Source organism: Sus scrofa, chromosome 7 (assembly GCF_054392235.1).
Source record: "Sus scrofa isolate SSC_HxYL_T2T_F1_AM1 chromosome 7, Sscrofa_HxYL_maternal_Yorkshire_Landrace_v2.0, whole genome shotgun sequence".
In the NCBI taxonomy this organism is placed as follows: domain Eukaryota; kingdom Metazoa; phylum Chordata; class Mammalia; order Artiodactyla; family Suidae; genus Sus; species Sus scrofa.
This window is the reverse complement of record NC_139389.1, coordinates 21337665-21356628: the sequence shown is the minus strand read 5'-3', so window position 1 is coordinate 21356628 and position 18964 is coordinate 21337665. Positions and strand designations below refer to the sequence as shown.

The 18964-nt window shown below is 48.9% G+C and overlaps 8 non-coding genes across 8 annotated transcripts; 6 read left to right on the top strand and 2 right to left on the bottom strand.

Annotated features, from left to right (window-relative positions):
- Positions 1-1490: 1490 nt before the first annotated feature.
- TRNAT-AGU (transfer RNA threonine (anticodon AGU)) lies at positions 1491-1564 on the top strand. The gene has a single exon. It is a non-coding gene; the product is annotated as a tRNA-Thr (tRNA).
- Positions 1565-6130: 4566 nt separating this feature from the next.
- Positions 6131-6203, top strand: TRNAV-UAC (transfer RNA valine (anticodon UAC)). Its single transcript has one exon. It is a non-coding gene; the product is annotated as a tRNA-Val (tRNA).
- Positions 6204-9854: 3651 nt separating this feature from the next.
- Positions 9855-9927, top strand: TRNAR-ACG (transfer RNA arginine (anticodon ACG)). The gene has a single exon. It is a non-coding gene; the product is annotated as a tRNA-Arg (tRNA).
- Positions 9928-10616: 689 nt separating this feature from the next.
- On the bottom strand, positions 10617-10690 carry TRNAI-AAU (transfer RNA isoleucine (anticodon AAU)). Its single transcript has one exon. It is a non-coding gene; the product is annotated as a tRNA-Ile (tRNA).
- Positions 10691-11837: 1147 nt separating this feature from the next.
- On the top strand, positions 11838-11910 carry TRNAV-CAC (transfer RNA valine (anticodon CAC)). The gene has a single exon. It is a non-coding gene; the product is annotated as a tRNA-Val (tRNA).
- A 635-nt stretch (positions 11911-12545) lies between these two features.
- Positions 12546-12619, top strand: TRNAI-AAU (transfer RNA isoleucine (anticodon AAU)). The gene has a single exon. It is a non-coding gene; the product is annotated as a tRNA-Ile (tRNA).
- Positions 12620-15121: 2502 nt separating this feature from the next.
- TRNAM-CAU (transfer RNA methionine (anticodon CAU)) lies at positions 15122-15193 on the top strand. Its single transcript has one exon. It is a non-coding gene; the product is annotated as a tRNA-Met (tRNA).
- A 1263-nt stretch (positions 15194-16456) lies between these two features.
- On the bottom strand, positions 16457-16538 carry TRNAS-GCU (transfer RNA serine (anticodon GCU)). Its single transcript has one exon. It is a non-coding gene; the product is annotated as a tRNA-Ser (tRNA).
- Positions 16539-18964: the final 2426 nt, after the last annotated feature.

The following is an 18964-nucleotide window of genomic DNA, read 5'->3' as shown; positions in this document are numbered from 1 at the left end:
TGTCAAGAGGTAGAAAAGCTTTCAATAAAATTCAATATCTAATCATGATAAAAATTCACTAGGAATGGAAGGGACCTTACTTAATCAAATAAATGTTATCTACAAAAGAAAAAGGAGGAGGAGGAAGAGATGTGCACTAACATATTTAATTTTGAGAGGCTGAATGTTTTCCCCCTAAGATTGGAATCAAAGCAAGAATGTCCTCTTTTTCACTTTTGCTGTTCAAAGAAAATACAAAAAGAAAAAGGAAAAAAAAAAAACCAAAAAACAAAAAACCCTACTAGAAGTCTTAGCTATTACCTAAGAATCCACTAATTTCTGGTTGTACAGAGAATCAAATAGCATTTGATTTCACCCATGGATTTCATCCATGTCATATTTCTCAAAATATGAAGAGAAGAGTTTGCGTTTAGAAATGTATTTATAGGCTGTTAATATTTCTATGTACTTAGAGTTGATTGCATTAGTCTTATGAATTGTCCAGGAAAGAAGATAACCAGGAACATTGCTAAGATTTCATATAGGTCAGGCGTATTCAGATTTGTCTTCTCCATCTCCTGCTTCACTAGACTCTGGACTCTCCATTTAAGTTTCAGCCTTTAATTTCTTGGTTAGTTATATGTTCTATTTTACTTGTGTTGCTCCTTCCCCTCCACCATTTTCTTTTATTATTCTTCCTTTCCTTCCTTACTTCTTTCTTTCTCTTTCTTTTGTGAAGAACTGCAAAGTTTGATTTTAGTTTCATCTTGGCAGGACCAGGCCTGAATGTCACCCATACAGATCTCTGGGACTTTTCCTCTACTACCTTCAGCTAAAGTGGCTTTTTCTTTTTCGGAGTCTGGGCATCTTGCATGCTTGCAGCCCAGAGAGAGCATGACTCAGCCTCAACCAGCAAAAGCCTTCGCAAGGCTGACTTGTCTGGTGGTCAATGCTCCCACACAGGTACTGTCATGTGCTACAGCAAATTGCCACTTTCCTGAATAAGAGAAAATGGTCAATTCATGTGGGATAAATAGCAACAGCTTAGCAGCAACCAAGGGAATAAAACTACCAGTGTTTGAGTGCCTCTTCTTTGCCAAGGGATTTCCATGTCATTTCAGTTTATTCTCCCAACAAACTTCATTGCTTTAGTCAGTGACTGATATCATCATCTCCCTATTGCAGATTCAAAACCCGGAAATATCTTGCATAAGTTGTAAAACAAACAAACAAAAACAAAAACCCCAGCACTCCCTCTCAAACAAACAAACAAACAAAACCAAAACCCAAAAAACCTCCTAGAAGTGAAATGGTTTGACTACATATTTCAAGGGTCCAGGGGCTACAAAAGTTTTCCTTTTCTTAGCTAGAGAAAGTACAAGAACCAGAGGAAAATCCTGAATAGTCTCAAGGTTTTTCCCTTGATCAGAAATCAAATGAAAACTGCATTGGTCAGACAAGAAAGTGAAATCTCTTCCAAATAATATATGAGTCAGCCTCCATTCAGAGTTGGCTCTGTGGCTTAGTTGGTGAAAGCGCCTGTCTAGTAAACAGGAGATCCTGGGTTCAAATCCCAGCAGGGCCTAGCATCATTTTAAATACGCGGGATAGAAATTGGAATTTACATATCTTAAAGTCTCACCAGTAGAAGGGAATAGCATTCCTTGGTACTTCACTTTAAAAAAAAATAAAAAAGATAGTAACAGCAACTTTCCTTATAGCAAGTGAAATGAAAGAAATGACAAACCATCTGTGTTAAAAACTCAGGATACTGGCCGTGACATTATGAGATGGACGTTATATGTGCTTAAGACAATTAACTCTTGGAGTTTCCGTCGTGGCGCAGTGGTTAATGAATCCGACTAGGAACCATGAGGTTGCAGGTTCGGTCCCTGCCCTTGCTCAGTGGGTTAACGATCCGGCGTTGCTGTGAGCTGTGGTGTAGGTTGCAGACGCAGCTCGGATCGCGCGTTGCTGTGGCTCTGGCGTAGGCCAGTGGCTACAGCTCCAATTTGACACCTAGCCTGGGAACCTCCATATGCCGCGGGAGCGGCCCAAGAAATAGCAAAGACAAAAAAAATATTTGTTTTGATGGCTCATTGAATGGTTAATCTCTCCAATTGCCCCCAATTTTGATCCACATATCTTTCTGGAACACTGAATAGCGCCTTACGGCCATGCTTCTTAAAATTTTGTGAACAAATAAATGTCCCAGTGACCCATTACAATGACAGTTTTCTAATTACTATGGGGCCTACAAGTCAGCATTTCTACAAGCTCCCAGATAAGTGACATTTACAGTACAGTTACATGAACCATCATTTGTGAAGCAAGACTAGTGACAGGGTGATCTAATTCCAATGGGTCTGCTTTTGAGTGCTGTACTTTTGTATGTTTACAGCTCTTTTCTAAATTCATTAGATAATCTGCAGTTGTTTTTACTCATTTGCCTTAAGTCAAATCAAATCCAAAAAGAATAGAAGAACAAGGAAAAAATTCTAAAATAAATTAGAGTGGTGTAGGAGTGCCATCTGTGGTGCAGTAGGTTAAGAATCCTACTGCAGTGGCACAGGTCACTGCAGAGGTGCTCCTTTGATTCCCTGGCCCCAGATGCAGTGGGTTACAGGATCCAGCATTGCCACAGCTACAGTTAAGTTTCAATGCCTGGCCTAGGAACTTCATGTCCCATGGGTACAACCGAAAAAGAAAATAAAAGAAAAAAAAAATAGAGTAGTGTAAATCAAGTAGTGTCATAAGTCTTTCCTCCTTTTTATGTGATCAATGGAACTCCAAACTATACCAGAAATTTTGGAAGGGCGAGAAAAATGGTTACATCTAAAAGGAATAAGAGAAAATTAATGACAAGCACACCAAATCCTATTTTTTCTTCAAAAAAAAGGTGGAGGCAAACTAAAATTTTAAAGTTCAATTTTTTAAAAAACACTACTTTTTGATCAGAAACATCCTCATGCATTTACTAGTCACATGCTCTAAAAAAACCCCAATAAACTTGGAAAAATACATTAAATCCTGAGACTTGAAATTTAGTAGTTTATCTGCTGCTTGGCTTTTCAGACGCTAGGAAATATTTTTAAAGTATTTATCATTCTCCTCACATGCCCTCCTCCCCTACCTTCGGTAATGAGCTCAGCATTTCTCCTGAGGGCTTCCTTCCAAACAGTTGCTTGTGTCTCCCCACAACAGTCTCACAGGCTAGTGGCCCCTGTCGTGAGCATTTGGGATGGCTGCAGTGTGTCAGAAGAACTATGTTATGGATCATTGGGGGTGGAACACTGACTGGCATTAGCAGCCAAAGGGATCAACAGGGATATGAACCACTGCCAGGAGGGGTGGGTATTTCATGACAACTTTGGTCTCTACAAACTGATTCCCAAATGAAACCTGTAAACTCAGAGGTAGGTCTTCCCGAAAGGGTCTCGGCTCTAATGGAAATCCCATTTCTCTACCCACTGAAGTGGGTGGATGCTCATTGCTCCTAATTTCCATGACATTTCACATGGCCCATAACCTACCATCACCAAGAAAGAAACTGCCTCTCCTGTGAACTCTCCCTGCCTTGACTTCTGGTTTTTTGACCAGCTCATAGACCTGACTAGTGTTTCCCTGGGGGCTCGAGCCTAATGAATCACCTTGTCTATGCAGACTGACTTCTGTTCACTTTAATCCTCCTCCCATTGCACATTTCACAGGCATCGGGGTACCAGTCAGCGGGATCAAGGGTGGGAAAGATTGAAACCCAGAGTGGCAATGCTGGAATGTTGAGGGGGAAAAAGTTAGGCGGGTTCCCATCAAGTTTTAAACTGGAGATCTTTCCTATGGGAGGCAGAGGTGGAAACGTCCACATTACATGGAACAGACTTCTGCTGCAGACCCTGGGCAGCCTTAAGAGCTTATTCCCTGTCATCATACCCTCTTCTCCCTGCTCACACTGCGGGGTAATGCCGAGTCTGCTGCTACAATTCCACACTGAAATTGGTTCCAGGCAAAGTACCATACCACGGGAGCCATGCCCAAGCCACAACGATGACAGCATTTGGCTGCCGAAGCCCAATCTTGAATGCATGAAGAAGAGCTTCACATATCTGGGCACTTGTTAGAACTGGCAGTACTGTTATGATTCCACCACCAAAACACTACCCTCTCAAAGAGATGCTGGGTTGTTCTTTCTTCTTTCATCTCTGCATCTCCCGTAATTGTCTCTGTAGCATCGTGTTGGGACTAACTTGTCACCTCCAAGTCTACCAGTCTTGCCCAGGCCCCTCCCCCCCCTTTAATCTCCTGTTTCCATCTCCAGTTGTAGGGCACATGGGCACTTAGCACTCAGCACAGCCCAGAATGGATTCCTTCTCTCGCCTGTTAAGTGGACACTCTCTTCCAAGGTTCTGTCTCAGCGAGGAAACAGGGCTTAAACTTGACTCCAGCCACCGCCTCCACTAGCCGGTCAGAATCAATTGCTGATTCTTTACCCTCTCCCACCTGCGGGATTTCCCTCTCCCGTCTCCCTGATGTGGGAGCTCCGCTTTGAGCCACCACGCTCTCTCCTTCATCAAAGCCCCTTCCTCATTCCTGTGTCTCCATCCTTGGCCCCTTGAATTCCTTACCTGCCTAGCAAGCAGGCAGAGGGGTCTTTAGCTTGAAAAGGAAAGGGTCATTTCTTCACACTTTCCCCACCCATCCCATCAAAGCGTTCAGTGGACGCCCCAACCCCACCAGAGCCCATTCTTCCTGCTCTGACTCATATTTTGCCACTTTGTCTTACTTCTGCCTGGGCCATGCCTCGTTGAGCTCCTTTGGAATCTCCCCCCCCCCAAAAAAAACCTTGCTTTCTCTCGCTGTGCTCCTCTCCCAAATGCCAGATTCCCCTCTGCTTCAACCAATTCACTTCTTTCCAACTAGTAAGACTCAGATCAGCGGTCACTTCTTCAGGAAGAGTCTCCTGGACACGAAGAGTTGGGAAAGTACCCCTTTTCTATGCTTCTGGGAAAAGGCATAAGCGCTTATCTCTGTGGTTTCCATGTGGCAAGTTCACAAGTTACTCACTGACTTCCTGCCATCCTATTATAATCATCAGTGCATGTGCCCTTTGCTATCCCAGGCCTGTATACTTTTTCAGGACACCTGGTAGCTCCAGGGTCTAGGTCAGGATTGGGCACATTGTGGGCTGTTCATTACTTTCTTTTAAGGACATTCTAATCAAGTATTAAAACACAAGAAGCCATCGTTTATGCTGCCAACTGGATGTGAGGGGGAAAGGCGGGGGGAGACTCCCATGTTGCTGCTTGGGAAAATGTCATCACTCTTTTGTCGCCTGGAACACCATGACTGATCCAAGTTTTAGTGGCTGAGCGCAAGAGTTTTCAAATTTGCTTTTGTCAAAAAGATGCTGATGCAGAGCTGTCCCGTGCTGAATTCCTCGGAGGAGACGACGCCGGGAAGGGAAGCCTGAAACAATGGAGATCAGATTACAAGGGGAAAATAATAATAATAATAATAAGGCCTAGGCAAGTAGGTGGTCTGTGGAACAGATTGAGCTCATTCAAAGCACAGGCACTGCAAGACAGGACAAATGACACTGGATAAAAGATTGGCTGGTGACTCCTAGATTCTCTCAGTCAGCATAAAGTCCAGGCACGTGAATTCCCAAACACTTCTCCTCCGCTTGTCACCCCGTCCTTAGAGTCGACTGGGCAGAGCCCATGCCCACCCCTGCTCAGCCGTCACCTCCAGACAAGCATTGCCGCAAGTCTGGTGGTCCGGAGGGCACCGTGGGTTGGGTCCTGGCTCCTATGGTGAGGAAGAGACATCGAAATCAAAGTCGCAGGATAATCATACCAGGTAGCTTCTTGTCATCAAACGCCCTAGGAGTGTGCTCTTACCCTGTCTGCTGTTGGGAAGGACTTTGGACACTGCCTTTAAGTCATGCTGCGTTATGAATCATAGACTTTCTATAGTCTTCTTTGAACCAAACTGTGACCGGGGGGTGGGTGGGGGGAGTGCGGGGAGCGGGGGAAGCAAAGTACCGAGATTGAAAATAGACGAAGGGGAAAATAGTAAATGCTGCATTTGGGGACGCGAAGGAAAAGAGCACGCCCTTTCTTGGGCGGTGTGCAATGGCGGCGACCTCCGGGCCGTTTCCGTGGTGTAGTGGTCAGCACATTCGCCTTACACGCGAAAGGTCCCCGGTTCGAAACCGGGCGGAAACACCGCCCCCTGCAGGCTTTTGCCACCCTGTCAGGGACAGCAATGCTTTCCGCTGTACCAGGTGCCTGCTCCCGGGGATCCCCAGCCTTCCAAGTCCGCACACCAGCCGTGCTCAGACCTCCTTCTTAGTCAAGTCCCTAATGAATTTGAAGACTCCTCGAGTTCGTCTGCATCCAGCACCTTTGACCAAGTTTGTATTATGCGTATGTCCTTCCAGTCTGGCTAGGGCTTCTCTTCCCGGGCCTTCGAGGTGTTCGGTTTGGCTCTATCAACCTTTCTTCTATGCCGGGCCCTTGCTACGTGATGCCTAACATGCAGCTGCTCGTCTCAAAGGCATGGAGTATTTTCCAGAATTTCCTTCAACAGGCTTGATTGTTGTCACGTCCACGGGTAGTCTATAGGCAAAAGATTTGAACAGGCACTTCATGAAAAGTAACCAAAGAAGCAGTACGCAGCTGAGGAATGCCCACTGCACTGTCAAGGAAGAAATGAGGGAAGGGAGGGAGGGAGGCAGTCAGTCGAACAAGTAGACTAAAGTAAAACAAATCCAGAAACCAAGGGTGGTGCTAGCACATGTCTTCCATGTCCGACATTTTTTTCTTGCCAGAAATACTTTCGGAAACCGTCAGTAGGAAATGCGTATGTGGAGAAGGTGGAAAGGAATGGCGCAGAGGATGGAGGAAACGCATGGGAAATGTATCCTGTCCACCGCTCCCACCCCCGACTGCACGGGATCTTTGCTTAACTTGCCTGTCCTTTCCTTTTTTCTCCTCCTTCCCCGGGGCCCGCCGTCCTCACCCCGCCGGCACCCTCACGGACTTGGCCCGCGGTCCGCGCCGGTCGATGCCTCTCTGCTCAGGTGTTTCCACGCACGCCGTCGAGGCCACGTCTCACCTTTTCTGGAAGCGCAGGCGGCGTGCCCGGGTCTGCAGCCCCAGACGCATCGCCCCCGGGCCCTGCCGCTTCCACGAGTTGTCCTTTGGGCCCAGAGACCTCCTGCTTCACGGGGCTCAAAAGACAGTGGCGTTTGGGCCCAGAACCGTCCTGGCCGCATTGGAGTGGGGTCGGAGTGGGTTTCCCTGCGTGCGTGTTTAGAGGCGAGTCTGTGGGACACGCATACACGGACTCGGGCGCTGGGGACCTCGCAGGCAGGGTATCTGGGCCCGCAGCGTCTCCCCTGGGGTCTTTCCAGCGTTCGGCTCCGCTCGAGGTGCGCGCCCAGCAGGAGGAGACGGTCCGCGTCGCGACCAAGGAGCCCGACTGTTCGCGGAGTCGGGACCGTGACTGTTCCGAGTCAGGCCCACGCGGCGCGCGCTTTGCATTTGCTGGACTCTGGGAGGAATGTCTCACAAGTGAGAAAGGAGAGGGGCCCACGTGTTTCAACAGGATACTGAGTTGGTGATGTGTGCGTGTTCGCGGTACAGATTTTTGGTTATTAAAAAAAACAAAACACACACACACACACAAAACCCACGACATTCGGCACATGCTACTTCTCCTTGACTGTTAAGGAAGACGTGTTCACCTAAGAAGATATGGGGAAGTCATTCTGGGTTAACTGTGATTTAACTAAGCCTTTTTGCTAGCTAGGGCTGCCTGCTCTGTGACCTATTAAACTTGTCTTGTATGTCTGCTTTAACCATTAACCTTTAAAGCCGAGGGCGCGTTACCCGAAGAAAGGCGGTTCGTTTTTAAAGAAAACGCGTAAATGCCTCCCTTCCTGGGACCTGGGGGCTAGTAGTACTTGCCAGGTGCCTGGGCCAGACGGACTCGCCCTGTGCCTGCTGCTCCGTCTTTTGGGGAACCTTAAAGGAAGGTGCCCCGTCGGGTTTGGTGCTCTTTGTTCTGACAAGACACCAACCTGTGCTGAAATCCATGCTTCTCTGAAGCAGTTGCTCGGGGCTCTCTGAGAGGCTGTGTCCCGGGGATATAAAAGGCGTTTCTCTTCCTAGAATACGTGGATCGCTCGTTGATTCTTTCCGTCAACAACCGGGTACAAGGCGGGAACATGGGGGAAAGCACGTCCCGGGCGATTTCACTGCCACATCTGAGCTATCAGTGCATCTGCATTCACAGAGCTCGGTACGGTCGGGCGGCAGCGGCGGCGGTCGCTAATCGGAATTCCACTCGGGGAAGCCGCATTTGCCGGGCTCTTGGCCCTGGTGGGCTGAGGGGTGTGGTGGGATGCAAATGCCTGAGCGGCTCTTTGTTGGTTTGTTTTTCCCTCAACCTGTTTTGGGGGAACTTCAGCGGTTTCTTGGGTTTGGGTTTGGGGTTTTTTGGTGTAGATCGTGTCAGACCCCAGATGTCAAATTCTGTGAACTTTACCGGGACGAAGGGATAAAAAGGCAGAAGACGGTGTTGCTAAAAGAGCCGACCGTCACCTAAAATGTGTTATAGCTGTGTTATCGCGTGACCCTGAAGACTATGGCCTGAAATCCTCTCCAAGGCCACTCCTACGTCTTCAGCCTCATTTCACACCTCACCGCCCCTTTCCCTCCAACCACAGTGCTCTCCCTATTTGTGACCAGTCCCTCTTGTTTACCACGGATGTGTGCCCGTGTTCTATGTTCCACCTCAAAGACTTTTCCGTCCCTGGTTGACATTTCCTCATCCATGAACTTGACCCCCATCCTTACTCCTTCAAGTAAAACTTCCTCAAACTCTCTCAATGAACCTTCCCATTTCTCCTAGCGCTGCTCACCTCTCTTTTACTGCCCAGGCCATTTGGCAAAAGACGGCCGAGCGGGGATGAGAACACCCTGCGCTCTGGATTCCCGGCCCGCTCCATTAGAGAACATCACTACACCGTGTCTCTCTTCTTCCTCTCTTTCAACCCAGAGATCCTCCTCTCGAGGCAGTTTTACATTTTGAGGCGGCGGGGGTGTGGGGGAGTGTGTGTGTGTGTGTGTGGGGGGGGGGTGTCTCCTTTGCCTGATTTGAAAACTGCGATAAACCAATAACCACGTCGTCTAAAGAGAGCATATCTGTCTGTTTGGAGTCTCGGTGGTATTAAATCGGTCCCTCAGTCCCAACAGTCTGTGGGCAGTATGATTTCTGAAGTGGGGGTGCCGCTATGGAATTGTTGCCTCTTTCGGCCTTTACCGTGTACTTTTGCCTGCTTTTATCCGACGCCCGATTCGTCACGGCATTTGGTCAGGATTGCCCCTCTTAGTGAGTAGTGGTCTTTCAACAGGAAGAGAAAAAGGTGTGTGATTCTTACAACCAGATGCATTTCCAAAGACATGTGCTTTCTCTCATGACAGACGCTTCGTTGACAAGAAGACAGGGTCGTCATTAACCGCCCTTGCACACATAATCAGTAGCCATGGGAGTGTGTAAGACTATAGGACGAAGGGGGAAGCACGGCGGGCTGACAGAGGGCAAAAATGTGCCAAGGGCACGCCCAGGTGAAAAATTGCTTTAAAGGAATAGCATTCTTTCTGCCATGTACGGAAAGTTCTAAGAGTCGAGGTCGCTTGCTATCTTCAGTGGGAAGGTGGAACACAGAGTTGTAGTGCGGAACCTATGCACAAGCGACACGAAATCTGTGGGAGTCCGTAGGTGGGTGGTTCTCGCTCTCCTCGTAGCGCAACGAACGCCGTCTGCAGCCTATCTTTGACAAAGGGACCTTGGGGGTGCCCCGAGCAGGCGGGCCAGTGGCGCAATGGATAACGCGTCTGACTACGGATCAGAAGATTCTAGGTTCGACTCCTGGCTGGCTCGTGTCTCTTTTGACACCCCCGCCCCCCGGGGGCACCGCCTTCCGGCATCCACCCAAACCAATTCTTCCGATGTCGCTCTCGCTTTGCTGCTTGCCACCCCTCCCTGCCATCCTGCCTCTTGCCGAACACCCAAGGACCCTTCAAAGGTCAGCAAACGGACAGCCGCAAGCTGACGAGAGCTCTCGGTTTCCACCTCGTTCCGCGAATCTGGGGAAAGGATCACACAGAGAAACCTACACACAGTTTCAAATCCAAAAGGCTTTTGAGAGCAGACGCGCAGAGGAGGAGGAGGAAGAAGACGACAAAGGAAAAAGAAAAACCACGTGGGTCTCCGAGCGCCTTCGCCAATGTTATTCTCACTGGGTTACCCCACCCACCCACTTCCTGTTCAAAAGAGAAGAGGCTTTGACCGAGGACCTGTTAAATCCAGAAAGGCCGGGGTTACGGGAGCGGCTGTCGGAGCTGGTCCTGACGCCCACTCTCTACGTTCAAGCCCGGCGGAGCTCGCCTGCCAGAGCCGCGACCGCCAGGAGAGAGCCGGTTCGACGCTCGCAAAATTTAGGGGAGAACCAACGTGTTGCTCTTCCTCCTTCCTAGATAAGCCGTCGTGGGCTCCGAGGCTCAGTCAACTACACGGGAACACATGCCACCCACCCACCTTGGATGGTGGGTAAGGTGTAAAAGTCAGGCTGGCCCGTACGGGGATCGAACCCGCGACCTTGGCGTTATTAGCACCACGCTCTAACCAACTGAGCTAACCGGCCGCCGCCGGGGGCCGCGTTTTCGCTTAAATCTTTTAAAAATTCCTTCCCAGAATTTAGTCAAGGAACGTTCAACCAAACCAAACCACCTTACCTTTCGGAGACCCCATGAGTACCTGGCTGCTCCATGCGCAACGCAGCAAAGGTCTGGTGGGCCATCTGCACAGAAAACCAGCCAAACTCCATCCGCAGGTGTTTGAACCAAACGAAGGCTTTTATTGCGGGGCGCCGAGCACGCGAGTGGAAGACAAGCCTCGCGCCCACGCCAACTTGGTCTTTGCGCTCGGGGTGTTCTTCAAGGAGAAGACCAAAGAAGCTGGCAGGAACCACCGACGCGTGGCATTTCTCAATCACCGTTTCGGGAGGCAGGATGTGTCCGGTTTAGGAGTCTCTGGCCGGGTGGCCCGTGGCTCGGGGATCTGTTCCCTCAGCTTACCCCCCTGCTGACCCAAACCGACGGAGTACCTTAACGAGGCTGTCTGTCACAGCAATTGCAGGACATTGACGCTGTTATCAAGAGCAGCAATTGTAGTCGGACTCTGGTCGGTGAGTGTCCAGTTGGCGCAGACTCGAGGTCCGAGAGGAACAAGAGAGGACTGCCTGCCAGACCAGTGGGCGTTCCCCCTCTCCGCCCCTCGGTTTCTCCCGGTCAAGCACTGCCGGGCACCGACCGAGCAGCGTCCGGAGGTCAAGTGCCCCGAATCCCGCTTCCTCTCCTGGGATCATTTGCTGACACCAAGAGATGGCGACCACACGCAGAACTTCCCTAAGCTCAGGTAAACCCGAACAGAACAGAAACCGAGCAATGTTCAGAAACCCACCGAAGCTGAAGGCTGCCTAAAATGTCCTGCCTTGGGACAGGAACATCTTGCCTTCGGCATTCGTGCTCGCCTGGTGCGACTCCCTGACGTCGGTATTACTCATTTCAATTAGAAAAGCGCAGTATCATTTCGCGAAAATAAAAAAAAAAAGGAAAAGGAAAAGAGAAAAGAGGAATTCAGTGTTGCTCGCCCTGGGCTTCCCAGAGAAGTCTCTTCTCGCTTTTGGTCCCTAGTGGAGGCGGTGGGGGTGGGGGTGGGGGGCTGGGGACGGGGACGGGGGTGTTCAGGAAGGGAGGGGGAGGCAAGTAACAAGGGCGTAGGGGGGCAGGGTTTCCGTAGTGTAGTGGTTATCACGTTCGCCTCACACGCGAAAGGTCCCCGGTTCGAAACCGGGCGGGAACAGCGCCTGTCTTTTGCACTTTTCCCGGAACGCTGGAGGAACCTGCAGAGGAAACAGGTACGTCGAGGAGAGAGGTGACCTCGGGGGGGACCTCTGCGACGAGGGGGACTATCTCCTTCAGGCGCCCAATTCCGCTCCTCAGGAGGGACCCCGGGCTCACCCCCAAGGGCCGGGGCCGATTGCCAGCCATTTGCTCTTGCAAATGAGCCCATACCTGCATGGATTCCAGGGCCTTTAGCCGCAGCTTCCTCCAAAAGCTTCAGCTTCCTCTGTCAAACCTAGGAGGACGACTTCAAACCAGTGCTCTTTCTTTCCTCCGTTCCTTTTGGTTTTCCCTTCAGAGAAAGCGTCTCATTCTTTTGATTGAGGATGCAAGGCAACAGCAGCAAAGTCTCCCTAGAGAAACAACAGTAACAAGATGCAAGGCAACAGCAACAGAGCCTCCCTAGAGGAACAACAGTACCAAGTCCCTCTAACCAACGCAGCGAACGCGCGCGTAGCAGTAACGATCACTTGCAAGTTGACACTCAGGAAAAGTTGGGGGGGCGGAGGGAGGGCGGAGGAGGGCAACAAAGACACAAGGGAACAAGCCCAACCCCCCCGCAACAGAAAACCCAGGAAGCCCGCCGCTGCCGGGGGCCGGTTAGCTCAGTTGGTTAGAGCGTGGTGCTAATAACGCCAAGGTCGCGGGTTCGATCCCCGTACGGGCCATTCCCTTTAGCCGCCTCCCGGAGGAGGCGCTCCGCCCTTTTCCCAGGAAACTCGCTCCTCGACCTGCGGAGACCAGGGAATTAGCGTACAGGGCGCCCACTCGTCCCGAGCGAATCCGTTACCCTCTTGTTCCTTTCCGGCCCTCAGAGCCCAACTCCGTCCTCGGCTTCCCGTAAGTTCAGCGTTTGTCCGGACCGTGTTCCTTTTCCTCCTGCCCCGATGGCTGAGGACAGAGTCATGCAGGGACCGAGGGCACAAGAGTGGGCGCCGTGCCGAACAGGGGGGGGGGAAAAAAAAAGAAAAAAAGAAAAAAAGAAAAAAAGAAAGAAAAAGAAAAAAGGCGGGGGTGGAGGGAGATGTGGGGAAGGTTACTTGGCACCCCTGGTTTAAAGCTTATTGGATTTTCAATGGTCTTCCCAAGCAGTCGCCCGATCAACGTCCTTTCTCAAAGCCTCAAGAGAAAGCCTTAAGAGGAGCTCTTAAGCGGTTGTCCTTTTCCCACGTTTCTGAAGACTCTTAACCCGCAGCCGAGGTTGCCCTGCGAGGAAACACCACGGTAGCTCGATTGGTTCGGGATACATTTCTGGCCCTCCGCAGACGCAGCGCTTTGGTCACTTTGAACAAGAACCACAAAACGCAACCTTTTGTTTTCTTTTTCTTTTCTTTTTTTAAGGACAGGAGTCAGACCTGGATCTTGCGATCAGGAGATAGCACCGTGGCTTCTGCCTTGCAAGGACAATTCAGGATCGTTGTCACTCACTGCTCTGATCCCTGCGGGGCGTCTTTCTTTCCCCAGGCTTGGCAGCTTCCCTACCTGCACGCGCTGAGCAGTATTAAGCTCAACGCAGCCTTCTTTCTGGCGTGGTCTCTTATCACGGTCCCGTCCTTTCTGATACTCTGCCCTGCCAGCTCCAGCAGTTTTGGTCTCCTGGACGCTCCTCCACCCAGGGAGTTCACCAGCCTCCGGCCTGGGTTCCTGTTCTCCTTGCACCAGGGCCTGGAAACTCGCTCCTCCTCCCCACCCCGTGCTTCTCACCTCAAGTCCCAGCAGGGTGGCTTCATTCTTTTTTTTTTCCTGTCAGGGACTCCACCATCCTTCTTTGCCTGATGTTTGGTGTCTTGAAAAGTGTTGTTTCCTCTGTTCTGTCAGCTTTTGGCTCTGTCAGGCGGGAGGGCGTATCAGATCCTTGGGATGTCCTCTTGGTTGGAAACAGGCCTTTTCCCCTCTTCGGAGGATGATGAGGGGGAAGCTGAGGCCTCTTGCGTTTGTGCTGTGAGTTGAAAGCTCCGGGTGCGGTTGGTTGGCACAGTGGCCTGTCCTAGGGCAGTTGGCACTGCCTTTCTGGGAAACTCGGGGGCCTCGTGTTGCTTGTGGCGAGCAGTGTGAGGGCATAGTGGACTGGGGCTCCAGGCTCCACCCGGGTCTGTCTGTCTGGAGGGTTCTGGCTGCAAGCCTCAGTGCTGGTCAGTTGGTCTTCTCTGGGGGGTGTGTGTGTGTGTGCGCGTGCGTGTGTGTACGTGTGCGTGCGCTGGTTGGGGGAGAGGAGGGCACCTGTGGGAGAGAGGGGCCTGAGTCCAGGAGCCTGAGGGGCCAAATGCAACCAAAATGGGCATTTAGATGTGTCCTGCCGGCAGGCTGAAGGTGGGAATTTTCTGATGAGGGGGTGGCAGCCTCGGATCCAGGTGGGATCCTAGCCCTTCTTTATCGCCCCCTGCCGTCGCCTGTGAGGCCTCGGAACACCTACCTGCTCGCGCCATCCGTGTCTCCGTCGGGGGAATTCCGGTCGTCCTCCTTGGTGGCCTGGTGATCACCGCCGCTTGGCGCAACCTCAGAGGCTGAGACCGGAGGAGTCAATGGGACCTGCCCAGCTCCCAGGTCCCCCGGAGCAACCCGGCTCGGTGCTTCCCTCCCTTGCTGCCTCTAGTCCTTCCCCGTTCTCTCTCTCCTCCTCCCCACCCCCGGCCCCGCCTCTCCTTTCCTTTGGCTTGTCAGGTCTCTGTGGTGCCCTTTCTCCAACCCTTTCTTCAAGTACACTTTAAGGCACCTTAAAATACAAAGATCTTAAGTGTAGACTGAGCTCCATAAACTTGACGTGTACGTATGGTCCTCCCGGGTCACCGCTGCCCGGATCGAGATTGAGAACACGCCCACTGGTCCAGAAAATTGCCTTATGTCCCCCTTACCAGTCAATATTGCACCCTGCCTGCAAGCGGATCGCTTTCTCATTTCTAGCACCAGGTAACTTTGCTCTTTGAATGTCATAGAGGTGGAATTCTAGAGTACATCCTATTGGGAGGCCTTTTTTTTTTGCCCAACGTGACCCTTTTGAGATTTCTTTGAGTCCTTACATGCACAGGAGTTCACAGACGTTTGTGCTTTTTATTGCTAGGAAGTTTATTCCTCCTACTTCAGAAACATATCAGAAGGTATCCGTACCCCGAGTGGGACATAGGTCACGATATTCCTCATAGGAAAAAGGCCGCGCGAAGCAAGTGTCCGCCAGCAGAGTGGCGCAGCGGGAGCGTGCTGGGCCCATAACCCAGAGGTCGATGGATCGAAACCATCCTCTGCTAAGGTCGGTTCCTTTTGCGACACCCGCCCTCTCTCTCCCACATCGCAGAAGCACAGGATGCGGCAAACAAAATCTCCATTGCCACCGCCCCCCCACCGGCTCACGGGAAGCCAGGAAGCGTTTTCTCTTCTTTTCATTCTCTTTTTTGGGGGGGGGGGGGGGAGGAGGCGGCGGCAGAGAGGGAGCTGGCGCAAAATCCCCCCTCCTCACTCAGTTCAAAACAGAGGCAAATCTCTGGCCCCTCTTACAAGAAGTGACAACTCTACCGTGAATTTCCAATGGATCAGCCGTATTCCCTGCAGCGAATATAACACGCCCTTGTCTCCAGTTAGGGTTTTCTATTGTCTTTACGCTCCAAATAAAAACACGTTAAATTGCATTTTCCCTTGGGTGCGAGTCTCTAGTCTTTGTGTGCCATCTCTTTTTTCACTCCTATGCACGATTCATCAAATTTCGATCTAACAAGTTAATAAGAATGCTCGGTGAATCCTTCTTTAAAGACGTACGTGTTACAGTTACCGTGAGGACACCATGCCCATGCGCTTTATAGGAAAAACCGAGGCAAAGAAGCTAAATGCGAAATGGCAGGAGACAGTGAAAGGAATGAGTTAAAATTTTAAAAGTGTTGTGCATCCAGATCCCACAGTCTTTTTCAAAGGGGAAAAACACACGCAGGCAAGTCTGAGGAAAAAAACGTTTTCTGGAAATGTTTTTAGTTAAATTACCCCCTAGTGATTCCTTACATTATGACAAGAAAATATAAATTCCTGCAAACAACAAGCACTCTGGAATAAGGAGAATTTTAAAGAAATAAAATCAATGAAAAAGTAGATGATGATGGGAGGGGGCGTGGGGAGGGGGACCTCGTTCTGTTCTTTTACTTTGTTGCTTTGATGGTATTCGTTGGAGGTCCGCTAAACCAACGTTCTGCGACTTGTTTTAACTACTTATTTTCCACAAATTGTTCAGAGAAGAGACTATCCAGCGTCTGACGAAAGCCTTAGCTCCAACGGCTCTGCAGTTTGGGCCACCAGTGATAGGAAAGTGGTTGCAACTTGGATTCACCTTTCCTAAGCGTGTAGAGAGCAATTACACTCACCGACATGCAGGAACGCCCGAGTGTTGTAAAAGGAAATGAAACTACCTGACCAAAGCGAAGGGAAGTTGGGAGAAAGTGAGGCAGGAAATTTGTACAATTATTTTGTCAAAAGTTCTCTGTCAACTTAGAGAAAATACAAATTTCAGGCATCACCCTTAGGATTCTCGACGAGGATGGGATTCGAACCCACGCGTGCAGAGCACAATGGATTAGCAGTCCATCGCCTTAACCACTCGGCCACCTCGTCACGCCTGTAAGAGCTTTTTTTTTTATTATTATTTTTTTTAACGCTTCCTTTTTAAACTCATCCTGCTCTTCAAACCACTCATTTAAAGAGAATTTTCATACAAAGCCAGCTCTTGCCACGTTCTTCTAGATAATCTTTTAATGCTTGTATGTATCTCCAGCCTTAATTGTCATCCTTCCTCAGTACTCACGCTTGACTTCCGGTGTCCTGTGAAATTCTTTCTATTCTCCCTAAACTCCATAATCCCTCCTTCTTCACTTCCCTCTGCCCTCACATCATCTGCCTTCCTTTTCATTCTTTTTCTTTTGTTTCCAATATGAAGAACTTTAATTCAAATTATATCCTTTTGGAAATTGCCTTCCTTTTCTTCTCATTCATCAGATCTCAGTTTAGGCCTTAAGCACTTCTTCCCATTCCCCTCATCCTCGACCTCCTATTTCTTTTCTTACACCTCTTCTTACTGGAGATTTACACTTGTAAAATTTCAAGAATACATTTCCTCTCACAATATATTTTCATTCCATATCTGCCAGAGTTTTATCCTAATACCATGTTTTTTTAAGCTCAATTACCAAATCATGCCATTGTGCAATAAAAATACACTAATTAAAATGTTAATTTCAGTTATTTGCAGTAATTATATATCTCTGTTTAAGTGGGGTTTTTTTCTGACATGAATTACCTTCACAATTAGTAGTAGTATTCAGTAGAAGATATTGAGACAATCTTCATAAATAATTTGTCATATATGTAGAGTCAGGTTGTTTTGGAAATACATTGTGAACCGAAGTTTGGCACTTGCCATCAGCCTCTTACATGGAGTAAAACATGAGCCACTGCAGCTACAAAACTGCAGCACACCCTGAGGGGAGCTCAGGGTGTAGATCAGGAGTGAGGCAATCTGTGCTCTAGGAAAAATATCAGATAGTCAAGATACTTTCAGGAGAAGATTTTATGTGCCTGATTATGGCATCTCCTCATATCTAGAAGAATGCTAAAATCCTTCATGGCGATGTCAGCCCTTTGTGACTGGTAGTAACCTTCAGGCGATTAGCAACAAACATTTATAAAAATGCTTGTTTGCTTTGGAAGATGTGTGCGTGCAGCCCGAACCTCCCCCTCACCTTTATCTATCCTGATATTCCCCCTTTTCTTCCTAGGGTGGTATTTCAACCTGGTCTATAGTTAAGGATAAAGAATGTCACAGACGTACATAAATGCAGTCACCTCCAATGGTGAGAGCTGGTGAATGCTGGAGTCTGAGAAAACTCAGGACTGGCTCTGATAGCTGATGTGCTTATCAAAGGAAAGATTTCAGTGAGCCCAGGTCTCTTTTGTTCCTGCTTCCTGCCCATTGCAAAAAATGCTATATATCTTAGCTCCTACCTCACCGCCTCCAAGCCCTTTCTCAGAGCTACCTGACATGCTGACTCCCAGGTTTAATTCCTAATTTCACTCCAAATAAAATTGAACTCTCAACTTTCAGGTCGTAGATTTTTTTTTTTTTTTCAGTTGACGACAGCTTATAGTGAAAGGGCAGGGACTATTTTCCCCCATCAATTCATGCCTTTGGGGATGAAAATTATTTAGGTAGGAATGAGAATGATTCAGTGAAAATTAGCAAAAGCATTAGTTTTTGAATAGGGTGCAGCCTGCAAAAGGCGTATTTGTTATTTTTCAAGGTACACTATTCAGAGTAGAATACGCAAAATAGTTCCACTATCTAAATTTAATGAAAGGTGGCAAAAAATAGAATAGAAAACAGCACTTCGTTTATAGGTGACACTCAGGAGACACCAATATTTGCATTTGTTCTATATTGCCAATAAGAAATATTTGTACAAATTAGGGTGTAAAAATGCAAAACAAGTCGCAGAACGTTGGTTTAGCGGACCTCCAACGAATACCATCAAAGCAACAAAGTAAAAGAACAGAACGAGGTCCCCCTCCCCACGCCCCCTCCCATCATCATCTACTTTTTCATTGATTTTATTTCTTTAAAATTCTCCTTATTCCAGAGTGCTTGTTGTTTGCAGGAATTTATATTTTCTTGTCATAATGTAAGGAATCACTAGGGGGTAATTTAACTAAAAACATTTCCAGAAAACGTTTTTTTCCTCAGACTTGCCTGCGTGTGTTTTTCCCCTTTGAAAAAGACTGTGGGATCTGGATGCACAACACTTTTAAAATTTTAACTCATTCCTTTCACTGTCTCCTGCCATTTCGCATTTAGCTTCTTTGCCTCGGTTTTTCCTATAAAGCGCATGGGCATGGTGTCCTCACGGTAACTGTAACACGTACGTCTTTAAAGAAGGATTCACCGAGCATTCTTATTAACTTGTTAGATCGAAATTTGATGAATCGTGCATAGGAGTGAAAAAAGAGATGGCACACAAAGACTAGAGACTCGCACCCAAGGGAAAATG